Below are 18,859 nucleotides of genomic sequence, written 5' to 3' on the forward strand. Positions count from 1 at the left end.
TACCAATTGAAAATGGGAAGAGGAAACGAAACTTGGATTTGCTTTGAACGTGAGTCATTTTACTTCATGTGGCTTCTGCTGGATATTCGACTTCTCTCGTCACATTCTTCTCCTATATTTGGAAGAGGTGTTGCCAAAAAGTCAAATACAAACTACAAATTAGCATTTAATCCTTTGACGCTTGCTGATCTGACCTCTCCTGAGGTACACTCTTGTATCTTGTGTTTGGAATCAACATCTTGCATGACAGCAAGACACCTTTTGTAATAAGTGTTAGGAAAAAGCCCCCCCCCCCAAAAAAAAAAACATGCCCAGAGTTAATCCTTTGATAGTTGCTGAACGGAAGTCCGAGGAGGTCTTGTGTGACATCATGCATGACAGCAGCCCCGGACTCGAAGCAACACAAGTCAACAAGCGACAACAAGACACAAATTGTGCTCCTGAATGTACGTTTGTATTAGTTGTTGTGCAATTTTGTAGGTCATTACAGAAGCATGGACAGAATGTTTGTATCATGGTAAGCAGGTGTCACATCAGGTCGGGACTGATAAGCGTCAGTGAGGCTTTAATCTGACAGCCAAGGTCATGTTTTACAGCTAAAAATGTATACTTTGTGCTTTGAATGCACACTGACCAAACACACTATCACAAAAAAAATAGACGTCACTCGTGCATGTGCAAATATGTGTGTGTTGCTCCTGTGCCGGAGATGAGCTGCCTGTCACTCAGCAGGTATCTGGCCATGGAGGTCACACCCCAATAGTTGCCGGAAGAAGAGATTATGCCGGTGTGTGTGTGTGTGTGCGCGTGTGTTTAAAAAAAAAAAAAAAAAAAAGCATGAAAAGCAGATTATGCATTGTGATACCAGACTGGGTTAACGTAGTCGACTGTGTTTGCATACAGGGGTGTCACGGCCTTGCAGGTTGAGCTTTAATCCCCACACGCGTTGAATCCTTGCCGGCTGATTTGGCACTTTTTCAGAGTATTAGGCTACCAGGCGAGGAAGCTTTGTTTACCTAACAGGAAAGTCATCATGTTTTTAAGAAGAAGAAAAAAACCATCCAAACTCTATTTATTTTCTTCTCTTTTCTGCTCCTCGTCTCTCGTGTAAGTACTCTTTTACTTTGGTTTACTTGAGTGGCATTGAAGCTCCATTAATCCGTGTTGAGTCGCGCCTTGACAGGAATGTGGTACCATACAATAAAGTTCTTCATGACGAGACGAGACATCAAGTTTGCTGGGGGGGAAAAATACCTTGAATTGAAGGTAATAAGTGCTTTAGCGTAACCACAAGCAAAACGTCATGAAAGCAGTACAGTAAAATCTGTTTTTTAGTCCTATGTTGATTGTTATGTTTGCACAGGGCTTTGCTAGTAGGCAGTTTGTCACATTTTACATTTGCAACTGCGTGCAGTGGGAGGCCTTCAACATGTGGATTGTCACAGTGCAGAATTCAATCTAAAATGTATCATTATTGCCAATTTCATGCCAGCAGCAAGCGAAATGCAGAAAGGCAGATTAACAACAGAGGAAATTAGCAAGATTGAATATATATTAAAATCGATAGGAAAAGCTTGCTTTGATCAATGGTCTCTCAAATAATAATGAATTAACGGCGCAAAGTTTTGGTACACGTTATTAACCCCACATTTTCTAACTGATTTGAAAAGCTGCAGGGTTTATTTCCCATTAAGTTGACAATACAAGTATGGTTTGCCAAAACCCTTTGTGCTAATTGTACGTTGTTTGCAAAAAAGTCATTTTCTGTTAGAGTGCACAAATCCATTACAGAGCTCCTCTTACCTCATATAATGGAGATTGAATTAATGCGAAGGCTCAAACATGTGGCCCGGGACTCCCGAAGATATGATTGATCATCTTATTGCTGGCTATTCATCCAGCTTGAGGTCGTTAATCGATACCATTACTTCTTCGGGATCTCATGCTGGCCTACTAACAAACCCAAAAACAAAGTCAAATGAGGGATTGCTTTCACATACTTTAAATAGAATTTAAAAAAAAAAAACATTTGGATTTGAATTGTAATTTGTTTTTCCAGTGAAAAGCCTCCAAACCGTTGAACCTCTTCTTTGCCTTACTCGCTGGTATGTATGCCAATGTCATGTTTAGCGTGCTTCATCTTTCGCCTTGTCCCTTTCTTTCGTATCTCCTCCTCTATGAGACCTTATCTGTGCTTCCACATTCCCCTTTTCCTTTCCACCTTATTAATTATGCTGCTGCTCACCTACACAGAGGGATTGCGAGAGGCCCCTGCGCCATGCTAGCAGGATCGTTTTCTTCTCTGGTCCTCCCATGTCCTGCCCTATTGACATCGACACCTATTCAACGTCACGGGGGCTCTTTGAGCACAATTCCCCCGTCCCCCGGACAGCCCGACTCAGTGATAAAACTCCCCAGACGCTGCTCCTTTATGCTGCAGCCTGGGCTAATGCTCCCAAGCTAGCCAATACATACAAATACAGAAAAGGGGATCTGAAGGAAGCTGCAGCATAGAAATGCTTCCCCTGCTGCCTTATCAGCCCACTGCATGAGCCGCATGGCCTCTTCTCAACCCCCCCCCCACCGCCTGCTTGCGACGTTTCTACCGACGCCACTTCCAGCAGTTCACTTCCATTTAACACTCTGACAAAATGTGATATTACTTTGTAATGTCAGTCTTTACATTCCAGTTCTCAGCACTGCGACGGTATTACAAAATACTGTTCCAAAACTGTTCCTACTATGCAGCCCAAACACAACTGGTGTTGCAGAGCAAGCATGTGTGAAATCTACAAGCAGTATTCGTTGCGCTCCTCATTGCGACAAGCGCAGTTCATGTAAAAAGGACATACAATTAATTGTACATAAAATTTAAAATATTTGTGTGTTTGAAGAAGAAGAAAAAAAAACAATTTATATTTTCTACCCTAATTGTACTTCATATTTGATATGAGTGCTGCCATGGATTGTAACTTGCAAGTGATTATCTAAGAGTGTAGCTACATTATAGACGACTCAAAACAACCTAAAAATGTAGCTGTTTTTGTCATTCATTTTAAAAGTAATGCATGTAAAAATGTCTAACGGTTGATGTAATGTATCCTTAATAATGTAAGCACAAAACTATTGATTAGAGATAGACTAATACATTTTATTTATTTTTCCAGGGCCTAGCCAATACAGATTATTAGCAGTCAAGAACACCAATAACGGGTTATTTGGAGCCGGAATTCATTTTCCAGTGAAAGGTAGAAAATTATTTTTAAAAATGAATCATTTTAAAAAACACAAACTCAATTTTGTTGAAATGTCTTAAACCATATGTTTATTGAACTACTTTTCAGATTTACAAAATGATTTTTTTTTCTTTTTTTTTTTTGGTAAATCTCAGACAATAGACATCTTTGTTTTAAAATTCAAACAAAAAGTTCAGGAAGCTGCCAAGGTCATCAGTATGTCTTAAAAGTTAGAAGAAAACTTAAAAAAATACTTTAGCTACCTATAATTTTCTATAGAAAATACATTTTCCAAAATTTCTAAATGTTAAACTTTCACATATCTTGTTTAATTTTTAGAGAAAACAAAAGATGCAGCGAGTTCCCAGGGTCAGCAGCATCTCTTTCTTACAAACTGAAATTTTAAATAAATTTAATGCCTGAGTTTAACACAGTTTTAAATTTCTTTTACAGAAATGTGCAATTCGTGTCATTTGCGGCTGCGGATACAGAGACCACACTAATCCATTATTTATACAATTAAAAACTATATGTATCTGTATGTATTAAATGAATTGATTGAGTCTAACCATCTCAAAATAATGTTTAAAGCCCATCGTGAAATGTTACCAGTTAATATACAAATTAAATAATAAAAAAAAGGAAAAAAAAAAAGGGAAAGTGAGTATAAATTAAGAGGAACAGATATTTTTTCCACAACAAAAATATAGAACTAAACAAAAATAACGCTGTATTTCAACTCAACTCGGCAGCTTGTTGAACAATATGGATTGTAAAACAAAATCATCTCAGTCTATCTGCATTTCAAAAACTTGACAAAAGCTCAATTACTGGAATAATACATATAGCACATGGACATGCTGATTTTTAAAAAAAAAATTTTTATGGAATTGTTACATTGAAAGCGTCTTGACCACTCGCTGTAATTTATTTTGTTTTGATTATTTTTGTTGTTGTTGTTGTTGATCAGGGGCAGATAATATAAGTTTTACTTCTTTCTGTCCCTTTTCATTTCTCTTTTTTTAAGGAATGGTAGAAAAATGGAATTGAATTGAACTGAATTGAAATTGAATTGAAATTGATCTTTTATCGGCCGTCAGCGTTTAAAAAAAAAAAGGCCAATACCAATAATTAGCCCGGCCAATACTATCACTTATTTATAGTGCAACTTTATAAATGACATTACCACTTTATTTACGCAGATGCTTTACAGATGTTTCCATTTGGCATTGCTAACCTGTCCATCTAAATGTATTCAACATAATGAGTCAAAATAGTAGAAATACCCGTCACGAGGAATTTTAAAACTTCATTCATTTCTGTAACATACAATCGCTTGACAAACTTAAAAGCTTCTCCCCATTAGCTCCGAATGCAAAGGTTTTATTTATGGGCTAAACGTTCCTGGAGGTCACGGTAGCACTTGTCACAGCAGGTTTTGCCACAGGGGTCAGGCACAGCCCACAGCAGCCGCTCCAGGCTGCGAGCGTGTGTGCGTGTGCGGGGATGTATGCGTGCGTGCCTACGTGTGAGGACCTAAATGCGATAACCCCGACAGCCTTCGCCTCTCCCTATCTGCACATTGATCCCAACACACACAATATGCGATGTTAATGAACCTAATCTCCAGAATCACCAGGTCTATGGGCCGGGAAATTAACGAGAGCAGGTTAAACACACACACAGTACATTCACTGACACCGCTTTCAAACTGCCTGTGCATGCGTGTGTTGGGGTGAAATTGGTTTTCCTCAGGATTAAAGGATTAAAAAGGCTGTTAGTTCCTCAAAGTGCTCCAAATACCCCCCTCAATATTCATTACGGCGAATACAAAAGGCAGAGAGCGGCTCATAATGGCTCCAACCTTCTAATCATTTCAAGCAGGGCCGCTCCAGATCGCTCACCAACGGCTACACACGCTCTTTTATTATCATTAGCCCGACTATTAGCATGCGCTAAGCACTGTCTTGAAATCGCAACAGGCCAGATTCCTTGTTTACAGATTATTGTGGAAACGGAGTCCGAAAATGGGTGTGCAATATCGTTTTGCCACCTGCTGTCTGCACCTTTGCTCAAAGACAACGCAGACAGGACCGGTCGCCATAAATATTGTTATGGGGGGTAATAAATCCATATCTGTGTGTGCTATCACAGCCAGGAGACAGTTTTAAGTTTCATGAAAAAGAGAGGGGGTGGGGGTATTAATTGAGAGTGATTGAAGATTTCTTACGGTGCCCTTTTTCACCCAGCAGGTTGCCACTTGTTCCCTGACAGCAATAGAGGGACTGCTTTACATTGCGTGTGCGCAATGTTGGAAGCCACACGAGGCTGAAATGGATGCCATTTTAGGGTGGGGGCTTTCATTTGATTATTTTAACGCTCACTGACCTTGAGTGTAGCAGCAATGTAATGGATGAGGAAAAGGTTGTTGCGGCAAGGACAAAAACGAACTCACTGATACTGTACAAGAAATCACAGTGATTTGACTGAATGTCTATTTTGTGACCATTTTGAAGCAAATGACAAGTCAACATAAACCACGATTACAGATTACGTGCGTTAAATGCTGTATTCGGACACTGGACTCTACTGAAAATTACACATCACGGTGAATTTTTTTCATTGTTATATACGAGGGGTCACCAACATGGTGCCGATGGCGGCACCTGATGTGATCAGATCGTATCGGGGCCGCGTACTGATGATGTCACGCTACAGGATTGTCTGAAAATTAGCCCATTGATATTGAAACATTGGACAGAAAATATTAAAGATGTAATTTAAATAACAAAATGTATGGAGCTGGACTGAAATTGTGACAACATAAATAAAACTAAGAATGTAAAAGCAGGCTACTTAAGATTGAATAAATAATAAATAAGATTATGGAGATAAAATAGTACATAAATGCAAAAAGTAAAATATTAATTATTTACAAGTTAGACATTCAAATTAATTTACTGAGATGGGGCAAGTATTGTCAGCTAAAAAAAAGAAACAACAAAACCGAATCAAAGTGAAAACATCTGACGTCTGCGTTTCGTTTAAGTAGCGCTGCTGTACTGACGTCATTAACAGGCGCGCAGGGCACTGGTACAATCTGGCAGCCCGATCACACCTGGTACTCACACCGGAAGACCGGACAAGGGTGGGTGAGTACCATCCATCCATCCATTTTCTTGACCGCTTATTCCTCACAAGGGTCGCGGGGGGTGCTGGCGCCTATCTCAGCTGGCTCTGGGCAGTAGGCGGGGGACACCCTGGACTGGTTGCCAGCGTGGGTGAGTACCAATTATTATTATTATTATTATTATTATTTCAAGGTATTGTACTTGTGCCTATTTTAAAATTAGGAACTAGTCATTAAAACTCATTCACTGCCAGTCATTATAGAAAATTTTTTACATTTCCAATACTCACGTGATATTACATTCAATAATTATATATAAACCGAATCTACCAAATAACAGAATAGACTCCCTACTTTTTGTCCCGTCCCGTTCTTTTATAATTGACAGCAGAAAAATGTAGGTTTGCCAAAATACAGCCATTTCTCCCATGGACTCTGAAACTGTGTTTATTTCCTATAAAATGGGGCAATGATGTCATCTACCGGTGGTTGGGCATCAGTAAAGTTGTTTCCAAGTTTGATATTTACAGTGGAGCATGCTCAGATTCGCCCCCATTTAGCACCGCTCTAAAAAATACAATTGACAAGTATACTTGTCAAAGGCAGTGAATGAGTTAAACATGGCCATTAAATACATTAAATTTGAAGGGAAAATGCATGATGATAAATGTCAGTTTTTTGTCAGTCAATGTCAGTCATTTTATTTATCTAAAGTACTACACAGTCATTTTTTTAGAGTAGAATTTACTCTTTAAAAACAAACAAACAACAACAACAACAACTATATTTGGTCCCAGTCTAAACAGAGTAAAATTGACACTTTTCTATTAAATTTCCATTAAATTTCCTCTGAATATCTTAATTTCTTCAAACTGTAAATTTTACTCTGTTTAGATGGGACTAAAAACGTACGTTTTTTTTCTTTCTTTTTCTTTTTTTTGAAGAAGAAATTTAGGGTTTAGTGGCACTGGTTCTGTAATGCAGACTACTCCAGAGGTCTCTGCATCTGTCAAAAAAAAAAAAAAAAAAGTGATCTCGAACATCCCGAGTTGGAACATTGGGATTTTCTAGGAATGTTGTAGAATTGCTTATTCAAAATGTAAACACTGGCATGCAATAGAAATCGTGATGCATATCAATATTTATCTGTTTCCTAATTATTGTGAGAAATAATAAACACAATTGTCATCACATGCTGTATATGAATATAATTAAGTATGACTAATGGCATATAATAATATCCTTATTAAATGAAATATGAACATTATTTCAGAGGTGTGTATCAAACAGGTAGCCCTTTGCATTAATCACTACCTAAAAATTAGCTCTCAGTCTCAAAAAGGTTGTTACATATCTTGTAAAGCAGGGAATTCCAAACTACGGCCCGGGGGCCATTTGCAGCCCGCCGTCCACTTTTTAATGGCCCAATACATATGCTAAAAATGGCATTTGACTCAGTTCAAATAAAATAAAAACAAAAATGTTTGGAGATGGTCAAAGTAAGAAGGGAGGGTGTCAAAAAACACAGGTGCTATTAAAGTTTATTTTAGTTAACTAAAACTAACAAAAAAAAAACTAAAATTCAATAAAACAATTTCATTAACAGAATAAAATTAAAATGAAGATGCTTTTTAAAAAAGAAAACGAACTGAAACTACATTTTAGGTTTACAAAACTAACTAAAATAAAACAAAAGAAAAAATATTGCGCACAAGTAATACACATTAAAAAAACTAAAACTAATACTGAAACTAAATAAACTAAAACTAAGCATTTATTAAAGAACTAAAACTAATAAAAACTAACAGAACCACCCTGAAAACTAATTAAATTTGACTAAATTAAAAAAAAAAAACCTCAAAACTAAATAAAAACTAAAATAAAAAATTCCAAAACTATAATAACCCTACTGCCATAATATAAATAAATTGGTTTATATACTTTAGCATTTTTCTAAATATGCAAAAGCACAAATAAATTATTTGTACAATTTTTATTACTAAACACAATTTCTCTTCATAACATTATGTGGCCCTTGCGTCCTTTTCTGATTTTCTGTATGTGGCCCTCAAATGAAAAAGTTCGGACACCCGTGTTGTAAAGTATACCGAAATAAACTGACATATCTTGACTCATTTTGATTTATGTTTTACATCTTGAAAAGTGATTGCTTGTTTGTGGTCAAAAGTATAACAATGGTCTCACTTGAAATGGAAATAAATTAGGACTCATTACCGGATGAAATGATGAACAGGTCATCAGCAAACACTCCCCCCGCATATACAGCAGCGGCTTTACCGTCCAGGAGAATACGCTGTGTATATTGGTGAAAAACAGCCCATCAGCAGGAGATGGAAAACTATTACGCACATCATTTATCTTGCCTGTTGGCACGCACCCCAGCGCCACTTCAATCATGACTCAATGTGAGTGCAGAAAAACACTCACAAAATCAAAGATTGGAGGTTTAATTGGGTCCATAGCAAAAAAAAAAGACGCTCTGTTCCCACACTTTAGGCTAAAGAAGCAACATGCTAACTTGTGGCTGGCGCACTCATGTAAAGGTCACTTGCTGGTAAGTGCAGCAATTTTGACATTTACCATATTTACTGTTCCTCTAGCTTGGATCTATGCCCATCATCTTTTTTTTCTATTTGCTCACATGATCATTAATCGATGATTCCTGCCACTATACTGTTTATTACAGATGATCTATTTGGCCAGAAGATGTGCATAGGTGGACTGACTATGAAGGGGTCCGAGAAGATATACTTTTCCAGTCTTTTTTTTTTTTCTCCCACCATCATTTCTCTTGTTTTCTGTGGTTGTGAGACCTCCTCGGCTAATTCATCCTGAAAAGTTGTATGGATGTCATTCTAATGACATTCACATATGCTTCCAGAGCGTCCTTATCATTTTAAACCATTGGTAGTCGCTCTTTTATTCTGGGGAAAAAGTTGTTCTTGTTCTTGCAGGGAAACACCAATGGAAGCCAACAAAAACATACAAATATTAAAAATCCTAGTTTAAAGCCTGTTTTTTGTTTGTTTGTTGCTCTAAAACTTCTATTTACAAAATAACTACAATGTAACTCTTATATTCCACGATGCACTTTACAATGTGAGTATTCGTAAGAGAAGCAAACGGTGTGTTTGTAGCGGGTTTTTTTTATTCTTTGTTGGAAGTTATCTGTGCATCTCCAAGAGCCGAAGCCTCTGAAGAGTCCCCTCTGAGAGCTGCCAATGATATTGTTCCCCGTGATGTGCATCTGCTGCTTTGATAATCCAGTGATTTCACTTTCGCGGGGGGATTCTGGGAGCGCAAACATGCAACGACACACAAACTCCTCGACTGTGACTGCAGCCATTGTTCCTCCCAAACAATGTCTTCACTTTGATGCCTGTGACGCTTGGCCGGTCGAGGGGAGGTTTTTGCAATCTGTGCACCCAATTCCCACTTGCTGTTTTTTTTTTTTTTTAACCCCCTTTCTGCTTGTGTCTTTAGCGATACCTAAGCTCTAAAAATTTCAATTGCATCCTCATTATCAGGTTTACATTTGTGAAGGTGGACAGGGTGACACCCAAGAGTGCACAATGTGTAAAACATGACAAAAGTGAATTCAAGAGGTCACTTTTTACGATGGCATCACATGTAGCTACTACTAAACGTTTACGCTTTTATTTCCGTGCCTTTAAAAGCCGCGCCAAGATGTGAGCTGGGGCTTTTTTTGTCCTGCGGCAATGGCAACATGCCTGTTCCATTCTTGATTGACAGGTTCAATCCTCCAATGTGCTTTGGCACAAAAGGCAACAAGCTGATAGGAAATTGGCTTTTGTCCCCGCCTCTGAGCTACTTAACCTGCCCTGATTTCTCATTTATTAAAACAGTCCTTACACACTGAGAACAAATGCACCACAGTGGTGTAATTAGTATTACTGACTCATTAGGAGAGAAATTATTTTTTTATCATAAGATTATAGGAAATAAAGTATTCTAAATGTGATTTTTGTATTTATTATTTTTTTGAGGGGTGATATAAAGAGTAAGGAGCATACATTTTAATCTGTTGTAATATTTAGACTAGGACATTTTAATTAACTTATTCATTATTCATAAATGCAACTAAAAACAATTGCTATATTTTCAGAGGTGAATTAAAAAACAAACAAACAAACAAAAAAAACCTCAAAAGTATAAAGATGTGTGTTTAAAGGCTAATAAGTGACCCGAAATAAATGGAATAAATAAAAGCCTGCCAGCAGGAGCTTGCGGCCTTTCGTTACTCTCTAGCTGGCCTGTGAAACACAATATAACAGTGGCTCTGCGCCCCCTACTGGCGAACGCCGAAAAGTGTCGAGCTGATGCAGATGTGATAGAAGAGTGAGATGCAAGGCTTGTTGTAGCTGCGTCCGCTCTCAAGCTGCGACAGGGCCAACAGCCTGCAGCGTATACAGATAATTATAACAAGTAAGACTCATGAGGATTAGCACTTGCTCTGCATTGTGCAAGCTCTTTACATTAAACAGATTTCACAGTGATATACATAACTTACCCTATAGTGAGACAGAAAAATCAGTATCCTTTTATTAATAAACCTATGCACGTTTAGATAAATTCAGTACTTTTGCTCAACAAGTCAATCATTTTGAAGGGAATTATACTCCAATGTACCACATTCATATTCTACTCCAGCTGACAAATAATTGAGGAATGATAAACACATTGAAAGGCAACGCGAAAGTGACAATAGGGAATATTTTCACCCCCCAAAAAAAGAGTAGACAATAAGATGAAGAGATGTACATAAACCAAAATGGGAAAAAAAGCAACCCCGCACTAAAGAATGAAAATGTTGAGCAGATATGGAGGTCGGAAGAAAAAAAAAAGACAGTTGTCCTCATGTGCGGAGAGACAAACACAAGGGGGCAGTGAGACGTGACACAACACATTACACTGGAACCTCGACTGAAGACGAGAGAAGACATCAATGTTTATTGTTTGACTCAAGGGTGCAGGGAGGAAAGTGATGGTGAGGAGGGAATGTGGGCAAATTAAACAAATCCATTGTTAAGCATTTCCAGCACCTTCAAACAATGGTGAATAATTACACTCACTGACTGTGTCTAATTAGACAGGTGGTATTATTTACAGTTGTGGGTTTGTTTGTGCATCTTCAAACATACCTCATATTCTTTTTTTTCTTCTTTTTTTTTAATTATTACAACATACTCTATAGTGGTTTCACTGTGAAGTACAGTCAAACCTCGGTTTTCGAACATAATCCGTTCCAGAAGGCTGTTCCAAAAGCGAATTGTTCGAAATCCGAAACAATTTACACAAATTAAATTAGCGCAGTTAAGCTAGCGTCATTTAGAACATCACTTCCGGTAAGCGCTCTTATTATGAAACTAAATGGTGACACTTTCTGTTTCGGGCTTAGCAGCGCAACATCAATTTAAGAGTGCTATGTGGTACTGTGCGGACGAGGAAACACCGCCCAAACATTCGTAACAAACATTTTAGAAGGAACAAGCTATAGCTGATTCTGGCAAGAAGGTTACAGACAAGAAATAAGAACAACAGGACCCACCAGTCATTGACGCACACGCTAGCGTCAGACTTCTTGCTGCTATCGCTTCTGGCGAAGACTGATTCTGTTCAAGTGGCCACACGCACGAACGCGAGGGTAAGTTGTGTCACGTGAACTCGCTTTTCAATGAACAGACTACAAATTATGCAAATTAGGATTCGTCAGAGTTACGCAGTTAAAGTTGAACATATCAGACTTAAGGAATAGACAGCTTTGTAGCCTTTTCTGCACTCGGCGACTGTGTCGCGTTCAGGTACGCTCGGCTTTTTTCAGTTCGAGAGCCGATTTTTTTTGGACGAGTTCTGAGACATAAAATTCTCGAATTTTCTGGCCGAAAACCGATTTGGTCGAGAACAGAAGCGTTCGAAAACCGAGGTTTGACTACTTTTCTCAATCAAAAAGATTGAAATTACAAGCTATCAATGGAACTGAGAGTCAAACTGAGCAAAAAAAAAAAAAAAACGTTCAACAAGTTTCAGAAAGAAGTACAGCAACATTACAAAAGTGGCCGTTCAAAAGATGAGATAATCAGCTCATCCGGTCACTGGTGTTGTGAAAATGTGCTCAACATGCCCACTAACGGACAGGTCAGACTGTTTTTGTTTGTCGCGGCATGCAAGCGGGTGGGTAAACAAATCCGGTTTTAATAACTGCGTGTAGTTCATAATCCTCGCCTATCAGCAGGTGAGGGCCAACATATGGGCCGAGACCACGACGAAGGGACACACACACAGCAGCTGTCACTTGTTTTCCAAGACGAGACGGATTCAACAAGAGCACCGTGGTGCCCTTGGCAAGAAGAGGAAAGGAAAGGTACGAGCAGCCAGGATGAGGGGAGAGCATTGATGCTAAAGACAATTTCCTGCGGCCGCCCTATTAGACACAAAGCATTCTAAATGAAGCATATTTCAGCGAGCGGAAGCGCTGTAGCTCAACTAATTTACCAGTTTGTTGTTGTGAACACAATACGTTGGACTTGTTCATGGTTACTTTGCTCTTGTGTGTTTTATGGGGAAAGGATGCTCTCAGTGAGAAGGAGGGGGGGGGGAAAAAATCAATTTCCCCCCTGACTGACTCAGTTGCACACATCCATGCATTGACACACTCACACGTTGTCTTTTGACTTTGCTTGTTGATGAATGAAGGGAATTCATGTTGTGTTAAATGTGAAATGTTAACCAAACTTGGATTTTTGGTGAGCAGGCGATGCAAAAAGGCTAAAGCGCTTGAATTTGCTGTCCGTTCTTTTGTTCCCTCTCATAGCAGCCAGCAATGACTTCCCTCTGCTTCTCTATTTTCCTTACCATCTTTTGCCATGATTCATCCCTCCTTTCTCTTCCTCTGGTCACCCTCTCTTAGTGCCCCCCCTCCCCACCGCCTCCCTCACCACCACCATCGCAACCCATTTCTGCCTCTTATGAAGTGTGAAAAATGATCGCTCGCAGGATGAAGTGGACAGAATTTGCCGGCGTAATGGCCTGACAAAATGAATCGTGGCCTTCCTCGACATCCATCACCACTCCGAGGCGACCGTGGTTAAGATCTGTGAAGGTGCTGGCTTATTGATTACTAGTTGTAACTACAAAGTGTCTGATTCAGTGTTTGTGGCAAGGCGGGAGAGGTGTGTGAGCGTGGGGGGATGGGGGGAGCTTTACGGGGGTCGGTGCTGGCTGGAAAGGGAATACGTGCTCAGAAATCCTCTTTTGATAGATTTTAAATGGTGAAATATTGATTTCTGTCTGGTCCAAGGCCTAGGCCGAGTAGGCCGCAGCCATTTGTTGGAGTGATAATACCGGACACTCGCTTCTGCTGGTCACCATCAGTCATCCTGACACCTGGAAAAATGCGCCAGGAAAGAACAAGTAGTGGAAGGCGAGAGGAAGAATTGAGAAGAGAGGTGGATAAATAAATGTACTGGACAAACCCCTCACCTTCATTCAGTGGCAGCAGAGATCCGAAAAGTGAATATTCAGTTTGCAGCAACATTTCCATGCTTACAAGAATAAAAAAAAAAAGGCACCAAACAACATAATCGCTTTCCAAGCGGTCGGCATCTTGCTGTGGCTCAACTGGGGTGGGGGGGATGATTTGAGACAGGAATGTGTGTGGACAGAATACGCTATATAGACTTTATGTATACAGTATATAATATATGGTAATTAAGTCAGATGAAAAGCTGATTCATATGTTTGTTTGTCATCCAGTAGCATTCGTTTTTTCCAAAGTGTTTTATAATAAATATTAGGGGTGTGAATTGCCTAGTACCTGACGATTCGATTCGTATCACGATTCACAGGTCACGATTCGATTCGATACCGATTAATCCCGATACGAATGGTCACGATTCGATACCGATTAATCCCGATACGAATTTATAAGTCGATTGTTGCGATTTTTTTCCATTCAAATTTAGAAAATACTATCAGTAAATTTGTACATGTACACTGTAAGATTTGTATGAATATATTTATCTAAAACTTGAGGCTTATAACCGTGAGCCACTGTACACAAACAGTTTGCAATCTGTTTCACATTTGAACAGCATTAAAATAAAAATATTAAGGCTTAATGTGCCGTTCATATAACATTCTTCCATGCTCAAGGTGTAAATCCTAAAAAAAAAAAAAAAAAAAATAAAAAAAATAAAAAAAAAATCGATTCAGCTGATTATTGAATCGATTCGAGAATCGCGTGATGTAGTATCGCGATATATCGCCGAATCGATTTTTTTTTAACACCCCTAATAAATATATACGATAGATTTACTACTGTTAAAATTAGTGATAGTAAAATGAGGCTTCATGAAGTTTCATGAAGTTTCATGAAGCGCCTGCGATATTTTTTAACTCCTCTAGATGGTGCTCTTGCTTCAAAAATAAAGGCTAGGCAATTGAAATTGCATCTTTAAACCAGGAGTGCCATCTAGAGGAGTCAAAAATGTTCACACTTATAATTTACACAATAGAAAATTTCACCAATGTCAAGGAAGGGGGGGAAAAAATGGACTAATTAAAGTACTGCAATGCCCTCCCATTGCCATCACGTGTAGCCATTTATTGAACAAAGCAGTTAAACACACACATACAAAGTGAGGATCTGCTGTAGACCGCATCTCACACCCTGATGCTCACACTGAATTGATTGATGTCACTTACTAGGCTACGCCTCTTAATGGCACATATCTACTGTAACTGCAATAGGTACAATAATTTATGCCATAACTTTTCTTTTTAATTTTCGTTTATTATTATTTATTATATTAAAACAAAATGTGAAATACGTATAATTCATTGCGTGTTCACATCACTCAAAACATTCATATCTCAAATTATCGTTTCCCATTGAAATGATTGGAAATTCTATTCATTCATTCCACCCAAAAAAACACATGTTTTACATACTACTTTTAAATAAGGCAAAAATGCATTCTGTAATATTGTATTTGATGAAATCAAAGATTAATGACGTAATGAAATAAAAAGTTGTGTTCATCATGATTTCATGCTGCTGCCCAAATCATCGTACTTCACCTTCTGGTGTGCCCATCTTGGCAACCAGGAAGTTGGTTAGTTTGGTTCATATATCCATTGCTTTAACTTTGACTGCTAACCATTAGCATGGCAATAGAGTTTTGTATTGTTTGTTAGCATTAAGTTATGCATACTTCTCCATAAGGTAAAGTAATAGTATGTTGTTTTACATACAGTAGGTAATCATCTTTTTATTTTCTGTTTAGTGTGGCAACTTTCAACTTCAACTGAGAGCGGCACTGAACAGTACTTTGAAGTCTCCTTTTTGATAAATTGTTCAATATTTGCCAAACTGCTACTGATCGTGAAGTAAATAAACTTGTGTTCATTGCCACAATTAGGTGCTGGTATCTCAAGTTTGCACTTGTAAGTTAAAGAAAGAAATTGGCTGAATGGCAGTTTGTATCTTGACAAAAAAAAATCCTAAGTCAATATCTGTACCTCAGGACCCAACTAGTCGTATTTTCTTTATCAAATATGTCGTTTTTTTTATGTTTAAATGTTTTGCAAGAATTCAACAGCTGCATGGAATTTCAGTTAATTTCAATGGAGATAATTGATTTTATATACGGTTAAATTGAGGTACAAGCTTGGTCATTGACCAAATTAAATTTCATACAATAAGTCAAAGAACCACTGTTCAGACTTAGACTTAGACTTAGACTTGACTTTATTGATCCCTTTGGGATGGCTCCCTCTGGGAAATTTACATGTCCAGCAGCAATAAGAACAGATAATAAAGTAGAAAATAATTCCATCAATCAATAAATAAGGTTATTACACCAGATATTGAATTAATTTTATTTATAATAATAATAATAATAATAACATGAAAAATAAAAATTCAATCAATCAATACATAAGGTTATTACACCAGAGATTGAATTAATAATAATAATAATAATAATAATAATACTGCGATTGGCTGGCAACCAGTCCAGGGTGTCCCCCGCCTACTGCCCAGAGTCAGCTGAGATAGGCGCCAGCACCCCCCGCGACCCTTGTTAGGAATAAGCGGTCAAGAAAATGGATGGATGGATGGATAATAATAATAATGAGAAGAAGAAGAAAAATACAAATTAAATCAATCAATAAATAAGGTATATGTATAAAGTATATGTGGTTGAATATGAAAGACCTCATATTAAAACATCTACAGTGGGTTGACAGTCTATTGTGTTGTATCAATACTGTAGCTAAGAAATAACTCCAATACATCGTGATATCGATATTTTGCCCAAGCCCTCGTGGTGATGATTAGACCATGTAAATGTGATGAATAAACACAAGCAGGTAACATTCATCTACATTAAAGACCTTGGAGACATGTCTGCTGAGCCACAACAATTTAAGGTTGTTTGTTACCCTGATAAGCCGGAATGCATCACACTTTTAATTCTCAACTATTGCAACAAACTGTGCAGTTTTCTCAGGGGTCTGCACCTGACACAGGCCCGTGAGATAGGATGGGGAAATGCTTGGAATGCATAAAAAGATGCAATCATTCGATAGCTAAATTAGCAGAAGGATACAGGTAAAATATGGAGGAGTCATCTACCCCTTAAGTGGTTCCACATTACTGCATTGTCTAATTATTAGGCATCCGCATCAGTCTGGAAATCTGATGAATTAACATATAGTTCAAATTCTCAGACAACAAGCGATGAATTGCAAATGACACACGATGTGGTCTAAATGCACATTTCAGATTCATTAAGTTAGGATTAAGATTTTAGGATGAGCTTTTTTTTTATTTATGTATTTATTTATTTATTTTTTAATCTTACTGTCCACAGCTTGATTGTTTAAGTTCACTCTCCTGGACACTCACCCTGGGATCAAACACACACAAAGCTTGCGGATGTTTGCTTTGGTTTGTTGAACATATAAATGCAATACAAAATATAAAATAAAAGTGAAAAAAAAAGAAAATAAAAGTTAAAAAGGAAAATAATTAGTAAAGTCAGCATTTAAATGTTCAAGGGTAGTAAGAAGAAGTAAGAACTTGTCTAGTCCTACCCGCTATAACTTATAATTTATAATAACTTATATTTAATAATCTATCATTAAAATAGAAAAGAGGGCTGCACGGTGAATGACAGGTTAGCACGTCCGCCTCCCAGTTCTGAGGACTCGGGTTCAAGTCCAGGCTCCAGCCTTCCTGGGTGGAGTTTGCATGTTCTCCCCATGCCTGCGTGGATTTTCTCCGGGTACTCCGGTCTCCTCCCACATTCCAATGACATGCATGGCAGGTTAATTGGGTACACCGAATTGGTAGGTGTGCTTGTGAGTGTGGATGGTTGTTCGTCTCTGTGTGCCCTGCGATTGGCTGGCAACCAGTTTGGGGTGTACCCCGCCTACTGCCCATAGCCAGCTGAGATAGGCTCCAGCACCCCCCGTGACCCTAGTGAGGAATAAGCAGTCAAGAAAATGGATGGATGGATGGATGCACTAATATTAGGGTACGTTATAAACCCTTATCTATTGCTTATTCCAAAAAGTTCAGATAAAATTAATCACAATATGATACATTTCCAAAAATTAATGCAACTAAACAGTCAACCCTAACTATTTGTGTGAGGCATGGACCGAGCGCTGCTGCAAATAATGAAAATCCACAAATAATTGACGTGCCCTGATGAAATAAATCTTTTTTTACTTTACTTACTTCTTACTGTGCTGTAAATGCCAAAAGAGGGTAGCAAAGGACTACGTTAGTCTAATTGAAGTTCCTCAACTCATTTCAGAACACAAAGGTGCGCCAAAACAATAGTTATTGTTTTGTCCTAACCACCCAAAAGCGTATAATTTTTCAGCATATGAAGTTAAAGAACCGCTTAATTGTCACACCCACTTGAGTGGGGTGAAATTTGCTCCCTGCATTTGATCGAAGACCCCCCATCCCCCCATGGGTCCCATTTTTATAGTCTTTGGTATGACTCGGGAAGAGATTGAACCCACAAGCTACCAGTCTCAGGGTGGCCACTATACTTGGTAGGAAAAGATAGTTTAAAAATGGTCATTGAATTGGAGAGTTGATAAGTATTAAAATTACAGCTCTAAAATGTGCTTATTTTTAATATTTGGGGATATAAAAACAGCATTTTTTTTCATGAACACATTCTATTTCGTTTTTTAAATAAAATATAGGAAAACTGGTATATTAAGACGTGCCACGTTAAGTTTATAAGTAAATAAATGTTGATATTCTTCCTTTGCATTAATTGAAGGCAGTTAACTTCAAAGACGCTGCTGGTTTTTATTTTTTTTAGGTACAATACAAGCTGCAAAGGCAAACGTTAACTGCCTTTTTAAAGTTAACGAGCAATATTGATTCTGACGCCTGCGTATCGATACATGTATTGTAATGAGG

The 18,859-nt window shown here is 38.2% G+C and overlaps 2 long non-coding RNA genes across 2 annotated transcripts; both read left to right on the forward strand.

The window, feature by feature from the left end:
- The first annotated feature begins 806 nt into the window (after window positions 1-806).
- Window positions 807-3,385, forward strand: LOC144013500 (uncharacterized). Its single transcript, XR_013282265.1, has 3 exons — window positions 807-1,107; window positions 2,060-2,105; window positions 3,168-3,385. It is a non-coding gene; the product is annotated as an uncharacterized LOC144013500 (long non-coding RNA).
- Window positions 3,386-3,659: 274 nt separating this feature from the next.
- On the forward strand, window positions 3,660-9,401 carry LOC144013498 (uncharacterized). Its single transcript, XR_013282264.1, has 2 exons — window positions 3,660-6,517; window positions 8,621-9,401. It is a non-coding gene; the product is annotated as an uncharacterized LOC144013498 (long non-coding RNA).
- Window positions 9,402-18,859: the final 9,458 nt, after the last annotated feature.

This window comes from Festucalex cinctus, chromosome 2 (genome assembly GCF_051991245.1).
Source record: "Festucalex cinctus isolate MCC-2025b chromosome 2, RoL_Fcin_1.0, whole genome shotgun sequence".
NCBI classification, from domain to species: domain Eukaryota; kingdom Metazoa; phylum Chordata; class Actinopteri; order Syngnathiformes; family Syngnathidae; genus Festucalex; species Festucalex cinctus.